Below are 18256 nucleotides of genomic sequence, written 5' to 3'. Positions count from 1 at the left end.
CTGATAAGGTCTCAACTGGAATATTGTGTCCATTACTGGACACCACATTTCAGGAAAGATGTGGACAAATTGGAGAAAGTCCAGAGAAGAGCAACAAATATGATTAAAGGTCTAGAAAAAATATCTATGAAGGAGATTGGGAAAAAAAGTGTTTAGTCTGGAGAAGAGAAGACTGAGAGGGGACGTGATAACAGTTTTCAGGTACATAAAAGGAGGAGAGAGAAATTCTCATTAACCCCTGAGGATAGGACAAGAAGCAATGGACCTAAATTGCAGCAAGAGAGGTTTAGGTTGGACATTAGGAAAAGCTTCCTGTCAGGGTAGTTAAGCATTGGAACAAAGTGCCTAGGGAAGTTGCGGAATCTCCATTATTACTGGTTTTTAAGAACAAGTTAGACAACACCTGTCAGGGATGGTCTAGCTATTGCGTAGTCCTGCCTTGAGTGCAGGGGACAGGACTAGATGACCTCTCGAGGTCCCTTCTGGTCCTACACGTCTACGATTCTAGGAGACTGTAGCCAGGGGGAAAAAAGAAAACCAAAACCACATGGCTGATGTTGGGTGCTGGGATTTGTGAAGCTAGCACTGGGTGTGAGGAGGTTACTCAGGCTTGGTGAGGGCCAAAGGAGAATTGGTCATACAGATTCACAGTATATGAAAGCTCTGTGTATGTGCTAATTATCTCTAGTGCTCCACTGCTGCTTATCTTCTCTCCTACCTTGTATTTTAAATCCAGTCTGGGCTGCCCAGGCATGCCCTTACTCCTCAAGTATCACCAAATGGTGAGGAAATAAAAGCCACTGTATTAAAGTAAAGGTTGTTTTGTAACCCTGTAAAGAGTATAGTGCAGAGTGTGTGTTTATAAGTAACAGGGTAGGTGTGGGCCGGTATGGATTACAGTGAACACACTGTATGAATTTAGCCACCATTAATTAAAATTCTGTGATTTCCCAGGGTCTTTGAAAGTTTTTTTTAACTATGCAGCACACACTGAGGTATGTGGGTTTCCTATTTTGTTTAGCAACACAGCTAGTATGTAGCTGTCACTTGGAGGAGATCAGGAAACTTGCAGAAGAAGCTCTCTTGGCTAGTGCCCATGGTAAGTTTTTTAAACTGTACGTCATAGTATCATAAGACTCCATTTTGCTTGCCAAGGCTGTGGTAACCAAGAGTGCCATGTTAGCTACGTGTCTTTCTTCATACTTTTTCAAATGTCTCTATTTAATAGAGATGTCGCCTGGATCCATTGGTTTAAAAGCTAACTTTTGAATGGTCTCAAGTGCTCGTGAACTAGTTCAAGGCACTGAATAACATGAATAAAACTACTTTTGAATGGTCACTGGCAAAATTGACTTTCAGCAGTACTTTCATATCCAAAGGTGGGTTGACATGACATGTGACTGACTATCTCAGGACATGTATTACACGTCCAACATACACTGGTATCCAATTAGTTGTATGCAACTTCACTGTACACTAAACACCAAAGTAAAACAAGTGTAAATAGAAGACTAAATATTTGAGCTAGTTAGATGTAAATATTCTTTTCTATATTTGGTTCATTCTTCGAGATCTAATTCAGACTAAATAGTCTTCCATATTTGATAGCTGGATTATTACCCACTTCTTTTCTTCCCTTCTTGGATTGTAGAAAGGAGCCGTTTATAATTCTAAACGAGCAGTTCCAATTAATGTTTTCAGTAGTTAGGCATTTTGTACACTTTGTTTTTTGTAATCTTACAAGCTCAGGAATCTTCCTATCAATTAATTTCTCTCCAATTTGTCAAGCACTTTCCTCATCCAGTTTTGAATGGAACTGAAATTAATATAAAACGCCTTTGCATGTCAAAACACATTTTTGTATTATCACCAACCTCACTGATGTCTGCACAGCTCTGGAAATGAGGTTTATTGAGGGAACTGCTGAACAAGGCAGCCTACTTTTTAAAGTTCTCAGAAATAATGGACTTTAAAATAATTCAAGACCATTCTCTATTGTATTACAACAGTTCTAGGTCTATAAATTGACCAGATTTCAAATGCATTTGATAGTGTTCCTTTTTGAGCATCAAGGGGAAAACTTCTTGTAGAATGTCTTGCACCTACCCAATAAATTATAGCTGTGAGGAACAATAGTGTATGTAATGTCTTGCAAACCTGTCTTCTTGATCATGGTATAACACTGAAGGGAATTTATTTCTCATTGTAACTTCTTTCTTCAGCTGTTATGTCCTAGTCATTCTTAAGAGAAATCAAAGTTTGACAGATATTTAAAGAGTAAAGCTGAAACAGGTATAAGTACCTCCTGTGTAACTGATGTGAATTACTTGGGAGTCAATTCTGCAATGCCATTCCCCTTTCTGAAACTGGGTCTATAGTAGGGATGTAAAAGGTTAACCAGTTAACCGGTAAGCATTAGGCTTACCGTTAACCGGACTTTAACCGTTAACCCCAGCCGCACACCGGGCCGATGGGCCAGAGCAGCCCGGGCCCCGTCAGGCTGGCCGGGCCAGAGGGACCCCAGCCCCGGCCGCAGCGGGACCCCAGCCCCGGCCACACCAGAGCAGCCCCTGACCCCGGCTAGCCAGCAGGACCCTAGCCATAGCAGACTGGGTGGGCTGGAGCAGCCCCACCTGTGGCAGGTAGGCGGGACCCCATCCCCGGCACCCCGGCCGGCCGGTAGGACAGATATTTACATCCCTTGTCTATATCTTTCTGCCATGCAAAGTCCATAAAGTCATCTTAATCCAGTGCTTGCTCTCTAGGACAGCAGTTCTCAAACTGGGGTTCGCAAGGGTACTCCAGGGGGTCCGCCAGTCATGTCCAGAGCTGCTGGCCCCAATGATTGGGAGGGAGGGGGAGGAGTCAGAGCCTCCTGCATGCAGCGGAACAGCTGTTCAGCAGTGTGCAGGAGGCTCTGGGAGGGGGGACAGGGAGTGCTCAGGGGAGGGGGAAGGAGGGGGTGGGGCGGGGGTGATGGTTGGGGCCTTGGGGGAAGAGGTGAAGTGTGGGCAGGGCCTGGGGCTGAACGGGGGTTGAGCTCCCCTGGGGAAAATTAGAAGCTGGTTTGGGGGTCTAGGAAAAAATTTAAATCAAAATGGGGGTCCTTGTGTTGCTAAGGTTTGAGGACCGCTGCTCTAGGTGTTACAATAGAGATCTTGGCTCTGGTCAGCTGCTTAGAGTAGATTGGGGTTCCTGGAACTGGTAATGGGCCACAGGAACAAAAAAATCTAGATCACTAATTTTAGTCACACCCAAGTAGCTGGATTCAAAGCCATTCTAATTTAAGGCCTGGTCTACACTAAGACTTTAATTCGGATTTAGCAGCGTTAAATCGAATTAACCCTGCACCCGTCCATACAACGGAGCCATTTATTTCGAAATAAAGGGCTCTTAAAATCGATTTCTGTACTCCACCCCGACGAGCAGAGTAGCGCCAAAATCGATTGTCATTTCGAATTAGGGTTAGTGTGGCCGCAATTCGATGGTATTGGCCTCCGGGAGCTGTCCCAGAATGCACCATTGTGACCGCTCTGGACAGCAATCTGAACTCGCATGCACTGGCCAGGTAGACAGGAAAAGCCCCAGGAAAATTTGAATTTCATTTCCTGTTTGCCCAGCGTGGAGAGCACAGGTGACCACAGATAGCTCAGCTCATCAGCACAGGTAACCGTGCAGGCTGATAATTGAAAAAGAGCACCAGCATGGACCGTACGGGAGGTCCTGGATCTGATCGCTATATGGGGAAAGGATTCAGAATCGGCGTTCCACGGCTATAACCTGCCCCATTAACAGCATGATCTCCAAAGCACCGGGTCCCGCGGTTCGATAGAATTCCATGTCCATATCCTCATCACTCTCGTCGCCGCGCTGCCGTAGCCTGCTCCTCGCCGCCTGGTTTTCCAGGTTCTTGTTCAGCATAAACTGCACGATAAGGCGCAAGGTATTTACAATGTTCATGACTGCTGTCTTGAGCTGAGCAGGCTCCATGCTTGCCGTGGTATGGCGTCTGCACTGTTCACCCAGGAAAAAGGCGCGAAACGGTTGTCTGCCGTTGCTTCCTGGAGAGGGGGGAGGATATACCCAGAACCACCCGCGACAATGTTTTTGGCCCCATCAGGCATTGGGATCTCAACCCAGAATTCCAATGGGCGGAGGAGACTGCGGGAACTATGGGATAGCTATGGGATAGCTACCCACAGTGCAACGCTCCAGAAATCGACGCTAGCCCCGGTACATGGATGCACACCGCCGAATTAATGTGCTTAGTGTGGTTGCATACATTCGACTTTATACAATCTGTTTTACAAATTCGAATGATATAAATTCGGATTAATCCCGTAGTGTAGACATACCCTAATGGTGGTTAATGGCCTATATGTAAGAAAATGGTCTCAATCTGGGTCCCAGTGAACAAATGTCAACATCAGAAAACCACCTCCCTAATTGGAAGACTTGCCAGAGGGGCCCAGGATTAAAAAAGCATGAAGACTTGGCTAATTTTTTTGTGGGGAGGCACATTCAGGTTTGGCTTGAGCGGTGTGGTGAAATCTTGCACTGACACTGCACCAGCTGCATCTCTTTGGAAGTCTTTGCTCATCCACAGCTTCTAGGGCTGGTAATCAGACACCTTTCACAAGTACTAAATTTGCAAATCTTAAAGAATCCATTTCAAGATGTAAAAGGGCAGATCTGCTAGAGATAAGTTTGAGCAAGCCTAGCAGAGTGACTCAGGTGTCTTAAGCCATCTCCATCTCAGCAACAGGAAAGCCGGTGGAGCATTGGAAACCTGACAATCTGAGAACTTTTCTTGCGAGCTTTTGTTAGATTAAGGGACTCCAATGTTTGCTCTGGGACTTTCCATTATTACATCATTGTGGGTAGCTTCCCCTCAGCTCTGCTGGAATTCTCTTCCTCTGACTCATGGGTCTGTTCCATTCCCTTGGCCATCTGGCAGAGGCTCTCTAGGAGATTCTCATTCTTCATTCGCCAGCTACATCAGGAATGAAAGGTTATGCATTTTTGAAAAGCATAGTAGGTGGTTTTTTGGTAGGTGGAACATAACAGTAAATTTGCCCTTGCCTGTCCTATTTTTGTGTTAATAAACATTAAACAAATATTGTTTCAGCTGAAAAATATCAAGGCTTACGTGAGCACAAATGGCTGTGTGGTTGTCGGTATCCTGACTGACTATACCAGCTGTGTGCGTGTGATGGCTTTTTCATGTGATAGCTTCAGAAAAATGAGTATCTATGGCAGAAGATAGAAGGCTATAAACTGATCTCTTCACCATGTTTTGTTGTTTTCAGTTTGATTTTACAGGTGCAAAGCAAAAATGTACCCCCCCTTTTTTTATGGTGTATAAAAACTGCCTGGCTTTCCTATTTTTTAAAACAAATCGTGCTTGCTTTTTATCCTTACTTGCTGCAGAAATGTCCTGATATGTAGATTCAACATCCCCTCTACTCCTGAGCCAAGGGAGAGCTGCAGCTTGGGTTTAACATACTCTGAGGTCACCTTGCCAGTCCTCCATGCATTGCTCAAATATTCCAGGAAAATGTCAGAGTTGTGACCTAATACTGTAGCACAAATACTTTACCTTCTGCTTTCTGGCCCACATATGTTTTCAGTGATAGCTTTATGACCATGGTCCCCAACCTTTTTCGTCTGGCGGGTGCCAGACGACGAGCCACGGAGGACCGTGGCGGCGGACGAGCATCCGCCGAAATGCCGCCGACAAGCGGCGTCATCCAGAGGCGTCGCCGCCGAAATGCCGCCAAAATTTGGCGGATGCTCGTCTGCCGGCCAGTACGTGGGTGCACTTAGACGCCCCGGCGGGCGCCATGGCACCCACGAGCACCACGTTGGGGACCCCTGCTCAGGGCCGGCTCTGGCTTTTTGGCCGCCCCAAGCAAAAAAAAAAAAAACGGGGCGGCCAGAACGGCAAAGCAAAAAAAAAAGAACCTGCGGCGCGGCCGGAGCGCAGGTGCAGGGGGACCGGCTGGGGGGGGGAGGGGGAGGGAGCGGGAGAGAGAGAGAGAGAGAGAAGGGGGCGGCCAGGGCTACAGCAGGGGCGCTGCCACGCGGCCCCTCCTGCCGCGCCGCCTCCTGCCGCCTACCGCGAGGGCTCTGGTCGGTGGGGAGGGAAGGAAGAGGACTGCCCTGCAGGGCGCTCTGGTTCTCTGCGCCGCTGCCCCCCCTACAGGGTGGCCGGAGCGGAACAAGAACCCCCCCCGCCTCCCCAAAAAAAGCGGCCGTGCCGCCCTAGGATTGGGCAGAATGCTGCCTCCAACAATCTGCCGCCCCAAGCACCAGCTTGCTCAGCTGGTGCCTGGAGCCGGCCCTGCCTCTGCTTTATGAGCTCTCGCTGTCTGTAAACATAAATGCACATATGCTGTTGGTGGTAACGACAAAAATTAATATACGTGAAACAACTCAGCAGTATTTCAAATGGGCCAGTATTAGGCAGAAGAAAGAAACCAGGAGATCCTTTTTATGCCATAAAAAGACAGCATAGGGCACACATTTCCTACACATGTAAACTCTCGTAATTCAACTCTTAAATCAAGAGTATAAGTTAGGAAGTCTTGGCTGTAGGAAATATCAAGGGATTTACTTTTAGTAGCTTTACAAGGAGTTACTTAACCAGAGGACATCTCAGTTCAAGTGTTTATAGAAGAAAGTAGCCTTAAAGATTATAGGTCTTGTTTTCTGCTCAGATTCACCAAAATTAATAAGAATTGCACTGGTGTAGGAGAGGGTATAACTGAACCCAATCTAGAGACCAGTCTGTTTCTTCCAGACAGGGTCAGCAGCCAGTCTCTAGCAGCGAAAAGTGACTTTTGTCACTCTGCTCTATGCTACTTCTAAAGTGAGTTCTGTCAGTTTGTGGGCACTTAGCTGCCACTTTGTTAGATTAAAGAGTGCTGCCTGAGATGGTGCAGACACACTTGGCTAAATCCTAAAATGTAAACAATACAGTAGTTTGGGGTGGCGGAAGCTTGCAGCTCTCTCTCCCCTGCAATGAATTATTTCTTTAGCGAAACAGGCCTTGCTTGTAAATGTCAGATGCTTGAGTGCTGTTTTACATATCCGAGTTGAAGTGGAGTGCGGGTGGTGATGGGGAGGAACCCCACTAAAGTAGGATGAGATTGGGAGGAAAGCACTTGTTAACCTAAGTCTGTTTTATTAAATGAAACTAACGTCTTATGAAGGTGGTATCCTCGATTTCCTCCTTCCTCCCAGCTGTCCACAATGGCCCTACTAAAATCACCTCTATTTGTGATGACACATTGACACCTCTGCTTTATTTTGTGGTATCCTGAGTTGGTTCTCTTCTCATAATAGGATGAGCAGCTCTCTGGGGTAGGAGGAAATTGCAGAATCCATAGGTTCCTATCATTCTGCCTCTGCACGCTCTCCCAAGTCCTTGCTTCACAACAGACTAATTCATTATGTTCTCCATTAAGGAAAGAAAACCGCTATAAAGCTTTTTCTCATGCTGAGTTCAGCTTCCTTGCTTGATGGCAGATCAACTTTCATTCCAGTTTGCAATATCGAAGACTTGACTCATGGAGGTCAGCTGCTATTATCCTTCCAGTTTTTCCTCTTGTCATTTTTCCTCGGGTAGGACGATAAAACAAAAGACCAGGCAAAAAAGAGGGTCATGAAACAGAGCTGTGAAAGGTGGAAAAACTTCTGCATACTTAGCAATTCTTGCTTGATAAATCTGGATTAACTAGGGTAGAGGGAAACAAACTATTCCATAATTTTTGACCACGTATTACAAATGTATAGGGCAGTGGGGCCCAGCCCTATTACACAAGAGGACCACATAAACTTAAGCACAACCTGGTGGAGGACAAACAAATTCTACATATTTTAATAAGATTTAAAGTCCCCGTATTGATTTATAGTTTAAGTTCAGCTTGTTTCATATGTATTAGGTTGTTTCTATGTACAGTATTGTCTGTTTACAGACTTGTGTAAACTAAAATGATGTAAACATGACAACAAAGTGCTAATGAATCGGTTGTTAGTATATTGTGTTGAAGCAGGCCTCAGGCCTTATGAAATGCTCTGGTGGGACGTGTATGGCCGTTGGGCCATAGTTTGGGCACCGCTGGTATAAGGCATCACTTCCTCCTCCTGCTTGTGATCATTACTTATTAGCTCTGTGGCAACTCCAGGAATTGCTCCTGTCATAACTATAAAGGGAAGGGTGACAGCTCTCTGTGTACAGTACTAAAATCCCTCCTGGTCAGAGACTCTAAAATCCTTTTACCTGTAAAGGGTTAAGAAGCTCGGGTAACCTGGCTGACACCTGACCCAGAGGACCAATAAGGGGACAAGATGCTTTCAAATCTTGAGGGGGGAAAGGCTTTTGTGTGTGTCCTTTGTTTAAGGGGTTGTTCGCTCTTGGGACTGAGAGGGACCAGACATCAATCCAGGTTCTCCCCATCTTTCTAAACAAGTCTCTCTTATTTCAAAATTGTAAGTAAAAGCCAGGCAAGGCGTCTTAGATTTACTTTGTTTTCTCAACTTGTAAATGTACCTTTTACCAGAGTGCTTATCTTGTTTGCTATACTTTGAACCTAAGACAGAGGGGATTCCTCTGAGCTCTTTAAGTTTAATTACCCTGTAAAGTTATTTTCCATACTGATTTTGCAAAGATGATTTTTACCTTTTGCTTTAATTAAAAGCCTTCTTTTTAAGAACCTGATTGATTACTCCTTGTTTTAAGATCCAAAGGGGGTTTGGATCTGTATTCACCAGGAGTTGGTGAAAGGAAGGAGGGGGGAAGGGTCAATCTCTCCTTGTTTAAGATCCAAGCAGTTTGGATCTGTATTCACCAGGGAATTGGTGAAAGGTTTCTCAAGGCTTCCCAGGGAGGGAATCCATCGAGAATGGTGGCAGCGGGACCAGAGCTAAGCTGGTAGATAAGCTTAGCAGTTTTCATGCAGGCCCCTACATTTGTACCCTAAAGTTCAAAGTAGGGATACAGCCTTGACAGCTCCCTTGGGAAAAATGAAGAAGGAAATGATTTAATATATTTTAGCTGCCATTCAATGTAATTTGTTGCCTAGAGACAGATAAGTGCTCTATGGACTGCAGTTAGAGAGTCTTTGACCTAAGGCCTTGCAGATCAGAAGTGAAGTTCTGTGGCAGGTCAGAGGCCTAGTCTGAATTGCAGAGTGCCTGGCTTTAGTCAATGCTATTAATCCCTAGCTTTTGTGGGCCCTAATAAGCATTTTTTCTGAACTGTTTTTTGGAAGAGGGAGATCTCTCGCTGTATACTGGAGTTGTGATGGCGGAAGCAATAATGTAGACAAGACCTGGGCATTCTTACCAACATGTCCTCTAGACTTGCTCTGTGCCCAGTCCTGCCACCAATAGAACTGCACTGGCAGAAAAGCATTTCCCCCCCCCAGGGAAATTACCTGCTGTAGCTAGTGTAAAGAAGCTTATTCACCTATTATCTCTGTGGTGGTAAAGTTAAACAGACATTATCTTAAGAGTCTTTTGAAAAAATAACTCCTCTTGTTCCCTCTTTTTTTGGAGAGAGGAGAGATCGCACTGAGCACAGAGACTATAAACACATTTTTGTTTAATCAAACTATATAGGAAGCAACAGCAGGTATGGGCACATCAGCGGGTCAAGGGTGCAACTCCAAGCAAGACTGTTGGAACTTCCTTCAGGAGTCTCATGTGTCTGCATGTGTGTGCATTGTGTATGGGCAGGAGAGGGAGGCTAGCCGCATTTTTACCTGGCTCTCCTTATGCTAAATAAGGAACTTTATGCATGTTAATGAGTCAGAAGATACCAATAAATAAAATGGTAGGGAGTACATTATTCTGCAATAGAATAAAAAGATAACATTGAATATACATCAAATTACCATGTGGGAGGCAGATTCTCTCTTTACAATGGAGAAGGCTGTCGGATCGATATTCTGAAGAACTTGTCTGTTACTCAAGGTAATCTTCTGACACTGGTGGTGTTACTGATGCACCAGATGGGCCTGCATAATATTTGCACAGTATAAAAAGGTTTTATGGTCCCACTGTCAAATTGTACTGATAAAGTCCCAGGTTGATATGGGGGATGACTTCTGGTTTTTATCGTTACCCTGATTTCCCCTGAATAACTTTAATAGGACTCGGTATGCTTTAATCCAGTATGTTGGATTCTGGACTATAGCCATTGGCATGATCTATAGTATAGATTTTTTCCTTTTTATTTTGGTTAAAATCCTCAAGAGAATGCAGAAAGGAAAATATTTAACACAAAAAGCGTTAATCAAAGCATTAAGAACATTCAAACGCACAAGCTTACTGTTTTTTTTTGTTTTGTTTTTTTTAATCAACCGCTTTGCTTGGAACTTCAATAAAAGCCAGTAGCTTCTAGCGTGTCAATTGTCTAGCTGAGACACACACTGTATTGCTGTTCTCTTCAGTATAAACAAAGATTAAAATACATTCAGTTGCAGCATGTCTAAATTTTGGTCTTGTCCTTGGTTAGTTAGCAATGTACTCTTCTTTGCAAGAAAAAAGATTCTATTAGAAAATTTTCAATAAGCAGTTTTACTAACAAGCTACCTCAATATCCTTTCCTCCACCCCAGGAAAAGACTTCAACCAAAGAGCTGTACAGCTAAGAATGTTTGGAATAGAAGGAGATTTTTTAGAAGCATTTGTAATTGTGATGTTGTCTTCTCTCTTTTTAGTCTTGAGCCTTCACTGCAATCTGCCACTTTTGCTTTCTTACATCGGTTGGGGTGGCTTGTGGGTCGTTCCTTCTTGAGACAGCTGGAACCAGAAACATTTTAGGGTAGGAAGTTGGCATTGTTGCACTGGCTCCTGCTTACAGATCTGTTTGTCCAAACCCTTTTTAAGCACGCTTTTTTAAAATGAAGCTTGAGAAACCCAAATGGATTAGCAATAGTCTTTACACTGAGATTTGGCAAGAAGCTGTGACAACCATCTATGTTTAGAAACTCTGGCGAAAGAACATTCTGAAAGAGAAGCAGCTGCCGTTGGTGCCATAGTGGAAGGATGGTCTTGTGGTTAATGCACTGCATTGGGACTCTGGGTTCAGTTCCTAGATCTGCCACTGATCAAGTTACTTTATCTCCCTGTGCCTCAGTTCCCCGTCTGTAAGATGGGGATAATTCTTCTTTTGCTCTCATCCTTTCTTCTGTTTGTAAGCTCTTTGGGGCCAGGACTGGCTATTGTCTGTCAAATCTTTGCACGATGGGATCTCATCCTGATCTAATTTTTGGCGCCTCTGGGCAGTACTGTAACACAAATAGAACTATCTCAGTGCTGACTAGTATTAGAACAGTTTGAAGGCTAGATTAAAATGGTTCCAATCCCAGATTCTTTGTTTCATTATAACTTGGAATTGGATCATATCCCAAGGCGTCCCTTCCTGTATGGGTACTTCCTTTCGATAAATGATTGGACTTTAATCACTTGCCTTGTGTTTGAACCACTCTCTGTCAATGCTTCTCTGACTCCTGCAGGTACGCTGGTTCTTATGAGCCAAAATCCTCAGGACTTCTGCCACACACTCTACTGGGTTGAGCTGGCTAGTGACGGCAGAGACCATGAACGTGCACTGTAGCAATGGTTCTCAACTTCTTCTTCCCTACCAGTACACCATATCCTGTCACCCTGCTCCTTCCAGGACCTCTCTCACACTTAGCAATATGGGCATGGCAGGGTGGTTGTGATACCCTGCTCCCCCCAGCACCTGTTAGTACCTGCCTGGCTGAGAGCCAGTGATGTATAGGCTTGGGCTGTGGCTCAACGGATTAGAGAATCAAATGCTAGAGGGGATATCAAAGGCAATGGATTTTCAGTGAATTCCTGCCCTTGTTGGTTGGCTTCAACCACAGCAGCATTGTCTCCAGAGAAGATACATGTCTTGCAAAATAGTAACAATAAAAAGTGACGGAAAATTGGGGAAGGCAACGTAGGTAATGTTGAGAGATTCCTGTACAAATATAAAGGTGTCCGTTGGTTTATATAGAGAGAGTGACGCCTGGGCTGCTGGTGAGAATTGCTGGTGTAGTTCTCAGGTGCCCGAAGCTTTATTTTCTTCTGAAACACTTTTTTTTCCCCTTCTCCAGGGTGGCTACTTCAGGGGTGATGAAAAGCAGGGAGAAGGTCAAGAAAGCGGTAAATGGTTCAGCAGAGCCCCAGCACAAGTGGAAGAACACAGCACGAGGGGCCGATTCCCCTGGACCAACGCAGCACTTTCCGAGAAAATGTTACTGTACTAATACTACGTGGAAAGGGAGCAACCTGAGCTTTCCAACGCTGGGACTGCAGACTGGGTGTGTGGAGGGGAGCAAAACATTGCAAAAAGCTAATTATTCCTCTTTAAGGATATGGGCTTATTATGGGATAGTGTTACACACGAGGAATCTGGAGCTTTCTTAGGGATGCTGGGTGGCTTATTTGCCACACACACACACACACACACACACACACACACACACACACACACACACACACACTTCCTTTCTGGAACTATTAGGACTTCTAAATTGTTTGCAGTTGTGTTCTCTGGAGTGTGTAATATCAATGTGAAGAGAGACCTATAGTGTGTGTGGGTAAAGTAGATATTTATATAATGCATATACACACATGCTGTGTGACACCTATGCTGGAAATTATGAAGTGTCATGAAAGGTGGGGAAGTGGGAGGGGCCATCAGAGGAGCTCGTTCTTGTGGAATGAAAAGGTGGAAGAACCCCTGAAAGAATTCTGTGACTAGCCTCTACTGCAGCACGAGTCTCCCCTCTTTTTATATTGAGCCATATCGCCTCTGTTGCGGGTGGCCTCTTGCTTCTGGCTAGGATGTGTAGCATCAATGAGACTGCTGCCTAAGCAGCTGAATCAGTCAGGAAGGCATATAGACTGCAGCTACCAGATACCAGGCCTTAATCTTCATGAAGAGATCTGGACATTCAGTGTTGACGGCGCTTCTACAGAAGAATGGCAGTGTGGGGTTCCATCATGTAAATATGCTAACACCTCTCAGATCACAAACCCACTAGGGATCGGATTTGGTGAATGACAGTTGCAGAACTCAAGTCTCCAGGGACTGGAGAATTGGAACCACTGGGAGCTTTGTCCTTTCAATAAAGACTGGAACAGGATGCAGTGGAGTTTGGTTTTAGAATGTTGATTCATTTCTCTTTTGGACTGGAGCTGAGATCGCAGAGCTTTTAATAAATGAGTTTTAAAGAACTGATTGAAGATCACTTGGTTTTTCCTCTCCCAACCATCTCTGCCATTGCTAACTGCGAAAATCTTGGAAGTGGGGGTAAAAAGAGCTACCTGCTTTGATGTCTGGGACTGGTTTCCTTTCAAAGAGAACATGAAAATATAGTATCCCTCTTCCACCAATACCAGATCCTCCTCTACAGTATTCCTTTCCTACCCTTCTTGATACATACCCAAAGCAGTAATGGTCTGACTCTACTGTTAGTGGCAGGCATCTTGCAAGCCTAGAGCTCCAGCCAGTGGAAATGGAAATGCACTGCCAATAAAATAATCCATGTTGTATGATCTATGGCTTTAGGATGTCCAAAAATAATTTCTACTTCCACACGTTAAATGGCAGATAAGTGAGGAACTGGCACATGCCAAATGTGCTAGGCAATCATGTTCTCAACAGTTAATTCTCTGGTGGGTGGGAGAACCAGCTCACTGTACATATTGCATTACAAATGTGATTTAAAAACTGAAGTTGGGGAGCCACTCTGTCCCTTCAGAAATGGCCCATCCAACACAAACTCCGTTCAGAAGAATACACTGGGGGCTCGAGTATTCTACTGCAAATACACATTGATGAGTAAGTGGACAGGTTTTCCAGTTAGGAATAAACGTGCAATAATGCATTCTTAATCTAAACAAGGTGCTGTTATGGGGTCTGTTAATGCATTTTTGGATTATATTAAATCTTAACTTTTTTTAAGGGTATGGCTTTTTCCACCCCAAACATAGACCTTTTAAGAGCCACATCAGCCCTGATTATGGAGATCCTAACATTTGACTACTACATATTGTGGCTTCAGTGGAGCTGCTGAGATAGCCAGTGCTTATACTTTAGTCTCAGTTTTCTCTTTTTATTTGCACTTTTGCTAATGATATAGCCAATACAGCTTTATATGTAGAGCCCATAGCACTTTGGGAAAGCCAAGGAATAACCAGGAGTAGCATCCTCCCATGGATTGTGAAGCTGAGGGAAAAAGCTTTGGAAGTGTTTCTAAAAGGATGACTCAATTCAAAGGATGAGCTAAAGATGAGTGGACAGTTATCTGACTAGCTGGCATGTGATGTCAGCAGGGATGTTGAATGCTAACCAGCGGTGCTAGCATGTCACAGCTAAGCTATTTGTATAAAAATAAAGCCCAGGATGAAAATAAAATCTGTTACAATATCGTGGGCAAAGAACCGAAGAAACTGGTCAAAGTTTTATACAGCATCCATTTTTAAAGTGAGCCCCCACTTCCTTTTCTTCCGTACTTTTTCTCAGTAATGGCGTTTTGGCTTTTTGATCTTCTGTCCAGCGCAGTGACTTGTGAACACACGTGACTGGTAACCATTTCTGTTGCTGCTGAGAAACTGGCCCAGTAGTTCACTAGGTAGCATAATCACCATACTTGGCTTTCAAGTGCTGACATAGTGTGTATCTGGTAAATTGGCTTCACCTTTTGCAGAGGAGAGTGTCACAAGTACTGCATGGGGCTGAATTCAATGTTCTGGGACCCCAGTGGCTTGTAACCTTCCTGCTTCTGCCTATAATAATCCAGGTTGGCAAAAGGATTAAATACATTACAGGGGCATTAGAACTATCAATGACTAGTCTTGGAAAGCCCAGGCTTCTGTGAGTCTGCGAGTGCATTAGTGTGGATGGTTTTATGTGTGTCACCACTATAGAACTCTCAACTCGTACTGTACAAACTGTCTGTGAAATGTCACACAGGCATCAGTTTGCTCTTCAGTAGTAATGCACAGAGTAAATCAATATCAAAGATGATTTGCAAATGCCATTGGTACACGCTCACCACAGTAGCAGTGACTGCTGCAGTAGTTCATCAAGCTGTCTTCCACAGCGAACTTGCTTGCAGTGTATTTGCCAAATTCCTGTGACCTGCAGGCTTTGGGAATGTTCCTCTCACTCGTTTAACAAGGGTTGTTTTTTTAATCAAATCATGACACAGGCAACATTCCTGATGACACTTCTTTTCCTCAAGGGCAGTAGTTCCAGTTAGGACAGCATGTGGCTTCCCAGTTAGGATTTCCTCTTTCTTGTTACTATCTGAATCCAGCATGTCATGATCTGTAGAGTACACTGTCTGCAGTGTTTCTCTCCAGCTGATTGCCCTGTTCCTTGATTTCCATGCTGGCATACCCTGGGAGCATGTTGTAAAGATTTGGTGCATTGCAGCATTTTGTCTCAGAGCTGGTATGTGGAAGAGGCATTTTTTCTAAGATAGATTAACTGTGTACGGAGTGGGTTCACATGCACTGTATAATCTTAGCTATGTAACGTTCTTCCCAAATAGTAAAGGATATAGACTGTGTGGCTTTCCAAAATGCCCAAGTATTGAACAAGAACTGTGATTCCTGAGAGAAGGGTTTAAATACAGGCACTAATTTATCTCTTTTCTTAAATTGCTCCTTAGGGAAGAGAGATTTACAATCCAGCCAGTTACACCCTATTAGACTCCTGGAAAAATAAATTCAGTCGTCAATTCCCTAATTATAGACTGCTGAATTTTTTCAAAGTTGCTGAGTGCCTGCAATTCCCGTTGAGTTCAGTGGGAGATCGGGCTGCTCAGCACTTCTGAAAATCAGACAATGAGAGCAGGAACATTGATGAAGAAACTTGTTTTCCAATATACATCTCTTATCCTTTGTCGCATGACAGACTAAAATGGATTCAGGAGAATCATTCTAATATCGCTTCCTCCATCCCAGCCATCAAAACACTTGTTTCTCCCCCTTTGAGAGAACTTGGAGATTCCGCCTACAGTGGAGGGAAGTAACTGGGTGACATGGAAGACTGCACAAAACAAAAATTTACTTTTCCTCTGAATTGTTTTTCATGCATAAGCTGGATACGTTTGAAATATGATATGGTGCACATGTGAGACTTGGCCAATCAACTTTTTATTGTATTCCATAGAGAAAATATCATCCCTGTCTAAAACAGATTAATCTTAGCTGTCCTAGTAGCCTCCTCATACACTGCTCTTGGCCCACTTTGCATTTTTACTAGTGATACTGAAAGTTCTGTATGTTTCCCCAGTGGTCTCTTGCTTAGTAAAGCAAGGATTCCTTAAGATCTCTGCATGGCTTATACATGAAAGAGGCTGTTTGCTGGGAGGCTGATGCATTTGATGAGAAAATGTTCTCCTGAGGTACTAAATTATATGTAAAGTGAAGACACCAGAAGAACGTGGTAGAGGGAATAGCACATTCCTTGTGAGCTGACTGGCTCAAGAACCCATGTTAATTTTGATTACAGTGATCCTGTAGAGTGAGCAGTTTTAAAAAATGTCTCTGTAGAAACTTCACTGAGCATTCTGATCTCCATATAATAAAGTGGAGTTAATGACAGCCCTGTTGCTAGGTGATTCTCACTTTTTTTTCTTTTGTAGCTAAGGGTATGTCTACATGTGGAGTGGGGGGGTGATTCCCAACTCGAGGAGACATACTTGCACTAGTACTGAGTATGTAGCTGCTGTGGGATGGGCTAGTCACCCCTTGTATGTACCCAAGTTCTCATATGGGCATGTACTCAGGGCAGCTAACAGCTGGGTGACTGAAGCAGTGACATGATAACCATTCAGTTAATGCGAGTGACAGATTTGAAAACACCCTCCCATTAACTATTCTAGATCGTTCTGTATCATAAAGCAGCTTTAGGATACCTTTAACAGTATAGGTTTGATTCACTAGTCATTTGACCTCTGAAAGACTCAGATGTCAGTCCACAAACAGGTTCTTTTTCGGGGTGCTTGTAGATATGTAAATATTCTACTCTTCAGTTCAGATTGGGGTGCAAAATAGATTTATCAGAATTTTTTGCCTGTTAAAAGAGCAGTGGACAGTATTAATGTAAAGATAAGCTGTGGGGGGATACAAATCAGGACACTAACTCTTCCTGCTGTGATGCAGATGTGTATAATCAAGCTTGTAAAACTGCAATGAGAATTTCTATTGCATTTGCTCCTCTCTCTCCTCGTTTTGGGTCTGAACTAACTACTACCTACTGGGGAAAGCACTCCTGCCCAACTGAATTTCTAGCTGCTGGTATTGGCTGGCAAATGTTCTCTCAACTGTAGCTGATGCTTTATATATATATTTAGAACTTGATTAGAAATATGAAACTGTTTGGCCTCTGCCACGTAGGAAAATACTCCAGTATGATTGAGGAGTTTGGTATCTATTCAGTAGTGGAAAATTGCTCCGTATTATAGCTAGCTGCCATTTGGTCAGTCTCTAGGTTGCCCTGAGAAGAATCTGATTTCATTATTTTTCACATGCTGTAGGATATTACAAGCCTTTGCACTACTTTCACAGTGCAACTGGTAAGGCTGATTCTCCCCTTGATGTCCATATGACTGTAACACTAATGGGGAAATTATGTACATGCATTACACTGTCTCTATGGTGACCTCTTAAGGGCAGGTCTACACTTACTTCCTGGTCCGGCCGTAAGCAATCGATCTTCTGGGATCGATTTATCGCGTCTTGTCTAGATGCGATCAATCGATCCCGGAAGTGCTCGCCGTCGACGCCGGTACTCCAGCTCGGCGAGAGGAGTACGCGGCATCGACGGGGGAGCCTGCCTGCCGCAGCTGGACCCACCAAGTTCGAACTAAGGTACTTCGAATTCAGCTACGTTAACGTAGCTGAATTTGCGTACCTTAGTTCGAAGTGGGGGTTAGTGTGGATCAGGCCTTACAGAAAATGCTGGTTATTGGGAAGGCAGGTCCTTGAGCTCTTACTTCTCAGACCAGCCCAAAGCAAAGCAGAACAGTGGCACCAGCTGCCTTCCTGCATTGTGATTATCTAACCCTTGTTTCAGAAGCCAGTTGGGTATTATCAGTGACTGACTGATGGGCTGATTGTGTATTCCCGGCTTTGTCTTCCTAGCGCACACCATTGATTACTCAAACAACATCTTCTTAATCTGGATGTTAGTTGACTCAGTTTACAGTTGTGCCACT

Source organism: Emys orbicularis, chromosome 18, assembly GCF_028017835.1.
Source record: "Emys orbicularis isolate rEmyOrb1 chromosome 18, rEmyOrb1.hap1, whole genome shotgun sequence".
Lineage (NCBI taxonomy): Eukaryota > Metazoa > Chordata > Testudines > Emydidae > Emys > Emys orbicularis.
This window is presented reverse-complemented; position numbering follows the sequence as displayed.